The sequence below is a fragment of the Bos grunniens genome, chromosome 2 (assembly GCF_055505025.1).
Source record: "Bos grunniens cultivar Pamir isolate PY7600 chromosome 2, Bosgru_T2T1.0, whole genome shotgun sequence".
NCBI lineage: Eukaryota > Metazoa > Chordata > Mammalia > Artiodactyla > Bovidae > Bos > Bos grunniens.
The window spans coordinates 8707483-8716297 of NC_141166.1; the positions used below are offsets into that span (position 1 = coordinate 8707483).

Consider the following 8815-nt stretch of genomic DNA (forward strand, 5'->3'; position numbering starts at 1 on the left):
CAGTCGTGTCCGACTCTGTGCAACACCATAGACGGTAGCCCACCAGCCTCCCCCGTCCCTGGGATTCTCCAGGCAAGAACACTGGAGTGGGTTGCCATTTCCTTCTCCAATGCATGCAAATGAGAAGTGAAAGTGAAGTCGTGTCCGACTCTAGCGACCCCATGGACTGCTGCCTACCATGCTCCTCCCTCCATGGGATTCTCCAGGCAAGAGTACTGGAGTGGGTTACCATTTCCTTTTCCAGGGAATCTTCCCGACCCAGTGATCAAACCCAGGTCTCCCGCATTCCAGGCAGACGCTTTAACCTCTGAGCCACCAGGGAAACCCAGTTGGCCCAAGGCATGTGGAATCTTAGTTCGTGGAACGGGGATCGAACCCATGTTCCCTGCATGGAATCCCCTGAACAGGCAGATTCTCAACCACCAGACCACCAGGAAAGTCCCGGGGGCATCCTGGAGTCCAGCCCCAGTGCCCATTGGAGCTGGCTGTGTGAGCTCAACCACAGCCATGGGATCTGTACCAGACTGGTTCTGTAGTGTAATTTTAAGCATCATGCCGGGCATTATGCCTCTGAGCCTGCTTCTGGCCTTCTAGGAATTCTGGCAACTACCTGATTCCTTTTTCTGCTTAAATCAAGAGTCACTTCCTGCTGCTGTGGCTAAGTACCGTGTGGCTGTGGGGGACTTGTCTATGGCTACCTACATGGGAAGTGGCTGGCACTAGAACCCAGGTCCCCAAAGCTCTCGCTCTTTCCATGCAGATGCTTCCAGGTGTGTGATCAAAGGATCCCAAAGTGCTATGAGATCATAGAGGAGGTAGATCAGATCAGTCACTCAGTTGTGTCCGACTCTTTGCGACCCCATGAATCGCAGCACGCCAGGCCTCCCTGTCCCTCACCAATTCCCGGAGTTCACTCAGACTCACATCCATCGAGTCAGTGATGCCATACAGCCATCTCATCCTCTGTCGTCCCCTTCTCCTCCTGCCCCCAATCCCTCCCAGCATCAGAGTCTTTTCCAATGAGTCAACTCTTCGCATCAGGTGGCCAAAGTACTGGAGTTTCAGCTTTAGCATCATTCCTTCCAAAGAAATCCCAGAGCTGATCTCCTTCAGAATGGACTGGTTGGATCTCCTTGCAGTCCAAGGGACTCTCAAGAGTCTTCTCCAACACCACAGTTCAAAAGCATCAATTCTTCGGTGCTCAGCCTTCTTCACACTCCAACTCTCACATCCATGCATGACCACAGGAAAAACCATAGCCTTGACGAGACAGACCTTAGTTGGCAAAGTAATGTCTCTGCTTTTGAATATGCTATCTAGGTTGGTCATAACTTTCCTTCCAAGGAGTAAGCGTCTTTTAATTTCATGGCTGCAGTCACCATCTGCAGTGATTTTGGAGCCCCAAAAATAAAGTCTGACACTGTTTCCACTGTTTCCCCATCTATTTCCCATGAAGTGGTGGGACCGGATGCCATGATCTTCGTTTTCTGAATGTTGAGCTTTAAGCCAACTTTTTCACTCTCCACTTTCACTTTCATCAAGAGGCTTTTGAGTTCCTCTTCACTTTCTGCCATAAGGGTGATGTCATCTGCATATCTGAGGTTATTTGTATTTCTCCCGGCAATCTTGATTCCAGTTTGTGTTTCTTCCAGTCCAGTGTTTCTTATGATGTACTCTGCATACAAGTTAAATAAACAGGGTGACAATATACAGCCTTGACGAACTCCTTTTCCTATTTGGCACCAGTCTGTTGTTCCCTGTCCAATTCTAACTGTTGCTTCCTGACCTGCATACAAATTTCTTAAGAGGCAGATCAGGTGGTCTGGTATTCCCATCTCTTTCAGAATTTTCCACAGTTTCTTGTGATCCACACAGTCAAAGGCTTTGGCAGAGTCAATAAAGCAGAAATAGATGTTTTTCTGGAACTCTCTTGCTTTTTCCATGATCCAGCGGATGTTGGCAATTTGATCTCTGGTTCCTCTGCCTTTTCTAAAACCAGCTTGAACATCAGGAAGTTCACAGTTCACATATTGCTGAAGCCTGGCTTGGAGAATTTTGAGCATTACTTTACTAGCGTGTGAGATGAGTGCAATTGTGCAATAGTTTGAGCATTCTTTGGCATTGCCTTTCTTTGGGATTGGAATGAAAACTGACCTTTTCCAGTCCTGTGGCCACTGCTGAGTTTTCCAAATTTGTTGGCATATTGAGTGCAGCACTTTCACAGCATCATCTTTCAGGATTTGGAATAGCTCAACTGGAATTCCATCACCTCCACTAGCTTTGTTCATAGTAATGCTTTCTAAGGCCCACTTGACTTCACATTCCAGGGTGTCTGGCTCTAGGTCAGTGATCACACCATTGTGATTATCTGGGTCATGAAGATCTTTTTTGTACAGTTCTTCTGTGTATTCTTGCCATCTCTTCTTAATATCTTCTGCTTCTGTTAGGTCCATACCATTTCTGTCCTTTATCGAGCTCATCTTTGCATGAAATGTTCCTTTGGTATCTCTGATTTTCTTGAAGAGATCCCTAGTCTTTCCCATTCTGTTGTTTTCCTCTATTTCTTTGCATTGATCGCTGAAGAAGGCTTTCTTATGTCTTCTTGCTATTCTTTGGAACTCTGCATTCAGATGTTTATATCTTTCCTTTTCTCCTTTGCTTTTTGCTTCTCTTCTTTTCACAGCTGTTTGTAAGGCCTCCCCAGACAGCCATTTTGCTTTTTTGCATTTCTTTTCCATGGGGATGGTCTTGATCCCTGTCTCCTGTACAATGTCACGAACCTCATTCCATAGTTCATCAGAGGAGGTAGAGTTACCATCAGTTCCTCTTAACCCAGAGACTGTGTGACTTTTTGAATGCTATTGAGGGAGTATGTTAAAAGTACATGGAAGAATGGGTAGGATTTTTTTAATTTTTGAATTGAAATATCACACACACACATACAATGTGTGTATGCAGCTCAAAAAATGTTCACAAATGGGCACACTTATGTAACTGTCATGCAAATGAAGAAGTAAAGTATCACAAGCACCCTGGCACCTCCCACCTTTTCCTCCCACCCTACTCGCCTCCCACAGGGAGTCCCCACTATCCAACCTTGTCCCACCAGAGAACAACTGCGTCTGTGAGTAGAACTGTGGTGTGGACTCTCGTTTCTGGGTTGTTTTGCACAGCACGGCGTTTGTAATACGTGTTCATCTTGTCACCTGTAGGTGAAAAGCATCAGTCCTCATTGTGGTAGTACTTCATCATGTGACAAAAATTAATTTTTTTTTTTTTTGGCCTCACCACGCAACATGTGGGATTTTAGCCCCATGCCCCTAATCCCACTCGTTGGAAGAACAGCCTTAGTCACTGGATCCCCAGGGACGTCCCTCGTTGTGCTTTTTAACCTGTTTATTTTTAACTGGAGGATAACTGCTTCACAGCACTGTGTTGGTTTCTGCCAGGTATCAACATGTCAGTAGGCTTTACCTCGCATTCCCTGATGATGGGTGGACCTGATCACTTTCATGTTTATTGGCCATTTCAATTTCATTAGATTTCCTCTTTTACAAAGTTGCCCTTCCATTTGTCTATCCATTGTTTGTATTTGGTTGTTTCCTTTTGTATCATTGACTTGCTGGAGTTGTGTATCTGTTCTGGATATAAATCCTCTGTCATTTTATGGCTTGCATTTTAAAAAAAACTAACAGTTTTTTTTTTATATCTAAACTGCATTCCATCAAGTTCACCCTTTTAAAGTATGCACTTCAGTGGTTTTTGGTATTTTCACAGAGTTGGGCAGCCATCACCACTATCAGATTCCAGAAGAGGGTTGAGTTCACTTATTCCTTCTCTGTGGCTCGCGTTCACAGGCACCGGAGAGACAAAGAGGGCGGGATAGACACGCCCCCTGACATCACCGAACTTCCTGTGTAGCAAGAAAGACAATGAAACAAACACCTGCAGTGTGGAACAACTATTCTCATGATAGAAGGAAGTTCAGGGTGTTATGGAAGCCTCTTGCTCTGGCACCTAGCTCAGCCCAGAGGTTGGCACATAGGGAAGAAGGTTCCTATGTTGAAACAACATCTATGTGAAGAGAGAAAGAGTGAGTGGGAGTCAGCAGGGGAAGGTGGGAGGAGAGGAAGAGACAAGAGGAAACCCCTGAAGGGGAAAGAAGCTGCAGCTGAGCAGGTGTTCAAGGAAGCAGTGGGAGATGGGTGAGGGAAAGAGATGAGAGGTTCCAGGATGAAGGATCTTCCGGGCTTCGCTGTTTTAAAGGCAATGTGGAGCCATGGAAGGTGCTGGAGCATGGAAGTGAGCAGATCACAGCTATGCTTTACAGAGATGGATCCCGCTACAGTGTGCAGAATGGATTGGTGTGGGAGAGACCAGAGGCTGGGAGGACAATTTTGAGTCTATTGAAAGAAGTAACAGGAGCGTCTGTTAATTTTTAAATGCCTTTCCTAAATAACCCTCGAATTATGAAGTTTTGTTCTTTTCCTTGTTTTTAAGTAGCTATTTGTGGGTGTGCAGTAACCCAACAAAAATGTCTCCAGGAGTCGTCTCGAGCCCACTGGATGGCAGCACACAGCGGGCATTGTGTCAGCTCTGTAGCCCTTTGTCTTCAGACACCCATTCCCTGCACAAAAAATTTCCTGGCAAACAGGCGAATTACTGTAGTTAAGCAGATACTACTGTCCTGGGCTCTGATGGTCTGCCCACGTTCGGGAGGAGCAGGTAAAAACAAAAATGACCTTCAGGTCCCTAGTGACATAAAATCCTTGGTCTGATCACAGCCCAGGTATTAGCAGAAAGGGCCCCTTCCCGGCTCAAACTCAGTCTCTTGAATTGAACGGTACCTGGGACCCCAGATGCTCTTTAAAGATGCTGCAGTGCCTTCATTGATCTCAGAGAAACAGAGCAACCAATTCATTCATTCTTTCTAGCTTTTCAGCTCTTGTCTTAGGAGGCATATGGAGTAAAAGAGATAGAAAACATTAATGTCTGAGTATTCACAGCATTGAATGGAAGAACTGTGAATTAAGCAGTTTGCAGTGTGTAATAAACAACAGGAGGGGAAAAAAGGGTGTTGTTTTGTTTTGTTCCGTGTGTTTGCTTCTCCACCCTGCCTGGCCTCCAGCAGAGACAGCTCCACCATTCTCTCCAGATTATAGCTCTGTCATCCTTCACTTTCCATTTTCCACTTCACCCTGGCCTGCCGCAGTCCATGGGGTCCCAAAGAGTGGGACACAACTTAGCAACTGAACAATAGTGACAACTTCACCCTCAATCCCCACCCCTGCTTTTCTTCTCCACCATAGACACTCCCTTCAATTTTTAAAATTTATCTCATTGAAAACAAATGAGCAAAAACTTTCCATTGACCACGCAGGTCCCTCCTGGCACTGGGCCACATCTCTGCTTTCCCTGATAGCAAAACTCTTCCAAAGTGCTGTGGAACAGTCTTGGGAACAATGCAGGTGAGGACAGAAGGGAATGGAGGAGCGACCCATAGAAGAGGGCCTGAGTGGAATAAGACCGACCCCGCACAGGTATAGAGCTGAAGGTTAAGTGGGGTCACTGTTTCTGTCCCTCTGATCAGCTCGGTGGTTGGAGGCCCAAGGGTCGGCACTAGGTGCCCTTGTGGCTGCTGGTGGCCGGACATGAGGGTCAGGGAAAACTGCATGAGGACTTCCATGGTCACAGCTAGACACCCAGGTGTGGCTTTCCATCCAGGACACTCACAGGAGCGTCCAGCACAGGCACACTCACGTCACAAGCATGGAGGATTTGCCCCACGCCCCCACTGGCCACTCCCGTGACCGCCTCTCCCACAGAGCATGTGGACATGACCACGAGCACAGCCTATGCTCTGGGGCCACAGTGCTGGTCTCTGCTCTGCAGCTGCATTTTTCTTCCCCTTCCTTATCCCCAACGAGTCCAGTTTCCCCCAGCATTGCTCTCCACCCCCGATCTTACTCGGCTTTGCTTGGGGTGGGCTCCGGGGAGATGTCTTCCGGCACCTTGGCCTTCCCCCTGCCCTGAAACCTCATCCCCACCACCCTCTGGAGCACCACAGGAGGTCCTTGTTGTGTCTTGAGACGATGGGTCCTCAGGGGAACTGTCGCCTCTTTGTGAGACGTGTTAGAAGGATCGGCACACGCTCTGGATCACACGTGTAAGTCACAGATGTGGAAGACAGGGGGGAATCCTCTGAAGGAGAAGCAGAGCTCAGAGGAAGAAGAAAAGGAAGCGGGAGCTGGGTGGTCTCAGATGAGAAGAGGCAGGAGCACAAGACTCGAAGATGGGCCCGAAGACCCCGCAGCCCCAGAGGACAAATCAGGTTCTTACCTGCATGCATTAGGCTGAATCTGGCTGCCGAGGGGCACCAGCTTTGCAGATGGTCTGGAAGTCTGGGGCTGACCACAGCAGACTGTCCTGCTGCAGGAAGTGCCCCATGGAGTCAAGGACTTTGCCTTGTTTGTCCAATCTGGAAATAGGGGCTCCAGTGGGTATAGCCTGTGCCCTCCTCACTCAAGGAGGGGCCTGGGTAGTAACGTGCCAGTGGTTCAGATCCTAGCTGGGCTCTGCCACTCACCGCATTGTCTACGGAGCAACTTTGCCCTGTGTGCGGGCGGCCTGAGCTATTGAAGGAGGCATCGCCATTGCAGTCACTTCAGAATATGCCGGGACAGGTTGTCATGATGGTGCTGACAGTCCATTCAGGTGAGAGTTGGGATAAGCTGCCCCAAACTTCTAGCCTCTGATTCCTCTAGGTCAGGGGTCTGTGGAGGTTGGGGGACCCGGCCAGGCACCTCTGCTAAAGGAAGGAGCCATATCTGAGGGAAGCAGTGGCTTTGGCACAAGGACCATCAGAGTCTGGCAGTCTTACAGGGCCTGTAGAGACGAAACTGAGAGGCCAGAGGGACGGTGCTCGTGGGCGCGGGCGGGCCGTGTTGTTGGATTTGGGGGCAGGGCACGCGAAGAAGGCTGGAGGAGAGAGAGGGGAGGGCAGCCCACTCCGTGTGCCCCCCGACCCGTTCTCAGACGACCAAGCTGCCACACACAGGCTTTTCAAAGGTCTGCATCTCTTTTCCCTCTTGATGGTGCAGCCTTCAGGGAAGATCAGAGCCCTGGAGACAGAGGGAAGCAGAAGGAGGTGAGGACAAACATCAGTTAAACTTGGGACTTTCCTGATGGTCCAGTGGCTAAGACTCTGTGCTCCCAATGCCAAGGGCCCAGGTTCCATCCCTGATCAGGGAACTAGATCCCACCTGCCGCAACGGAGACTGAAGATTCTGCAAGGCCGCACCTAAGACCAGCTGCAGCCAAATAAATTAATAAATATTTTTTAAAAACCTTTGACCTGATCCGGGAGTGACTGGGGAGGTAAGGGATTAGCTGCTAATCTCATGACCTGATTTGTATATGAGTGTGTGTGGGTGAGTGAGTGTGTGTGGGTGAGTGAGTGTGTGTGTCTCTATTCTTTTTATATCACCGTTTGAATGGAGAGCAGAGGTGGTAACTGGAAATAGAGTTCTCGAGTCTTCCAAGCCCCACCACACACACAAGGTGCTGTCTCTACTTGCTTTACTGACTTCTTTTCTTGGTCTCTCTAGAGACAAGTCAGTAAAGCAAGTAGAGACAGCACTTTGTCATGAGATTAGCAGCTAATCCCTTACCTCCCCAGTCACTCCTGGATCAGGTCAAAGGTTTTTAAATAATATTTGTTAATTTATTTGGCTGCAGCTGGTCTTAGGTGCAGCCTTGCAGGATCTTCAGTCTTTGTTGCAGCATTCAGGTTCTTTAGTTGACACATGTGAACTCTCTAGAGCTCTTTCTAGTGAGGCTTTTATTTCCATTATTGCATTAAGTTAACTTTACCAAAACTCTTTAGTGCTGCCTCATTTTATTAACTTATCAGTAGAATTCAGTTCAGTTCAGTTCAGCCGCTCAGTGGTGTCTGACTCTTCACAACCCCATGGACTACAGCACACTAGGTCTCCCTGTCCATCACCAACTCCTGGAGTTTACTTAAACTCATGTCCACTGAGTCAGTGATGCCATACAACCATCTCATCCTCTGTCGTCCCCTTTTCTTCCTGCCTTCAATCTTTCCCAGTATCACTGTCTTTTCCAATAAGTCAGTTCTTCACATCAGGTGGCCAAACTATTGGAGTTTCAGCTTCAGCATAAGTCTTTCCAATGAATATTCAGGACTGATTTCTTTAGTGTGGACTGGTTAGATTCCTTGCTGTCCAAGGGACTCTCATGAGTCTTCTCCAACACCACAGTTCAAAAGCATCAATTCTTTGGTGCTTAGCTTTCTTAATAGTCCAACTCTCACATCCATACATGACTACTGGAAAAACCATAGCCTTGACTAGATGGCCATTTGTTAACAAAGTAATATCTCTGCTTTTTAATATGCTGTCAAGGCTGGTCATAACTTTCCTTCCAAGGAGTAGGCATCTTTTAATTTCATGGCTGCGATCACCATCTGCAGTGATTTTGGAGCCCAGAAATATAAAGTCAGCCACTGTTTCCCCATCTATTTCCCATGAAGTGATGGGACCAGATGCCATGATCTTCATTTTCTGAATGTTGAGCTTTAAGCCAACTTTTTCACTCTCCTCTTTCACTTTCATCAAGAAGCTCTTTAGTTCTTCTTCACTTTTTGCCATAAGGGTGGTGTCATCTGCATATCTGAGGTTATTGATATTTCTCCCGGCAATCTTGATATTTCACCCGGCAAAGCTTGTGCTTCTTCCAGCCCAGCGTTTCTCATGATGTACTCTGCATATAAGTTAAATAAGCAGGGTGACAA

At 47.5% G+C, this 8815-nt stretch overlaps 1 long non-coding RNA gene across 1 annotated transcript; it reads right to left on the reverse strand.

Annotated features, from left to right (window-relative positions):
* Nucleotides 1–3532: 3532 nt before the first annotated feature.
* Nucleotides 3533–7355, reverse strand: LOC147377404 (uncharacterized). The gene is made up of 3 exons (XR_015137623.1): nt 7263–7355; nt 6340–7121; nt 3533–3913 (listed from the first exon to the last, which is right to left on the reverse strand). It is a non-coding gene; the product is annotated as an uncharacterized LOC147377404 (long non-coding RNA).
* Nucleotides 7356–8815: the final 1460 nt, after the last annotated feature.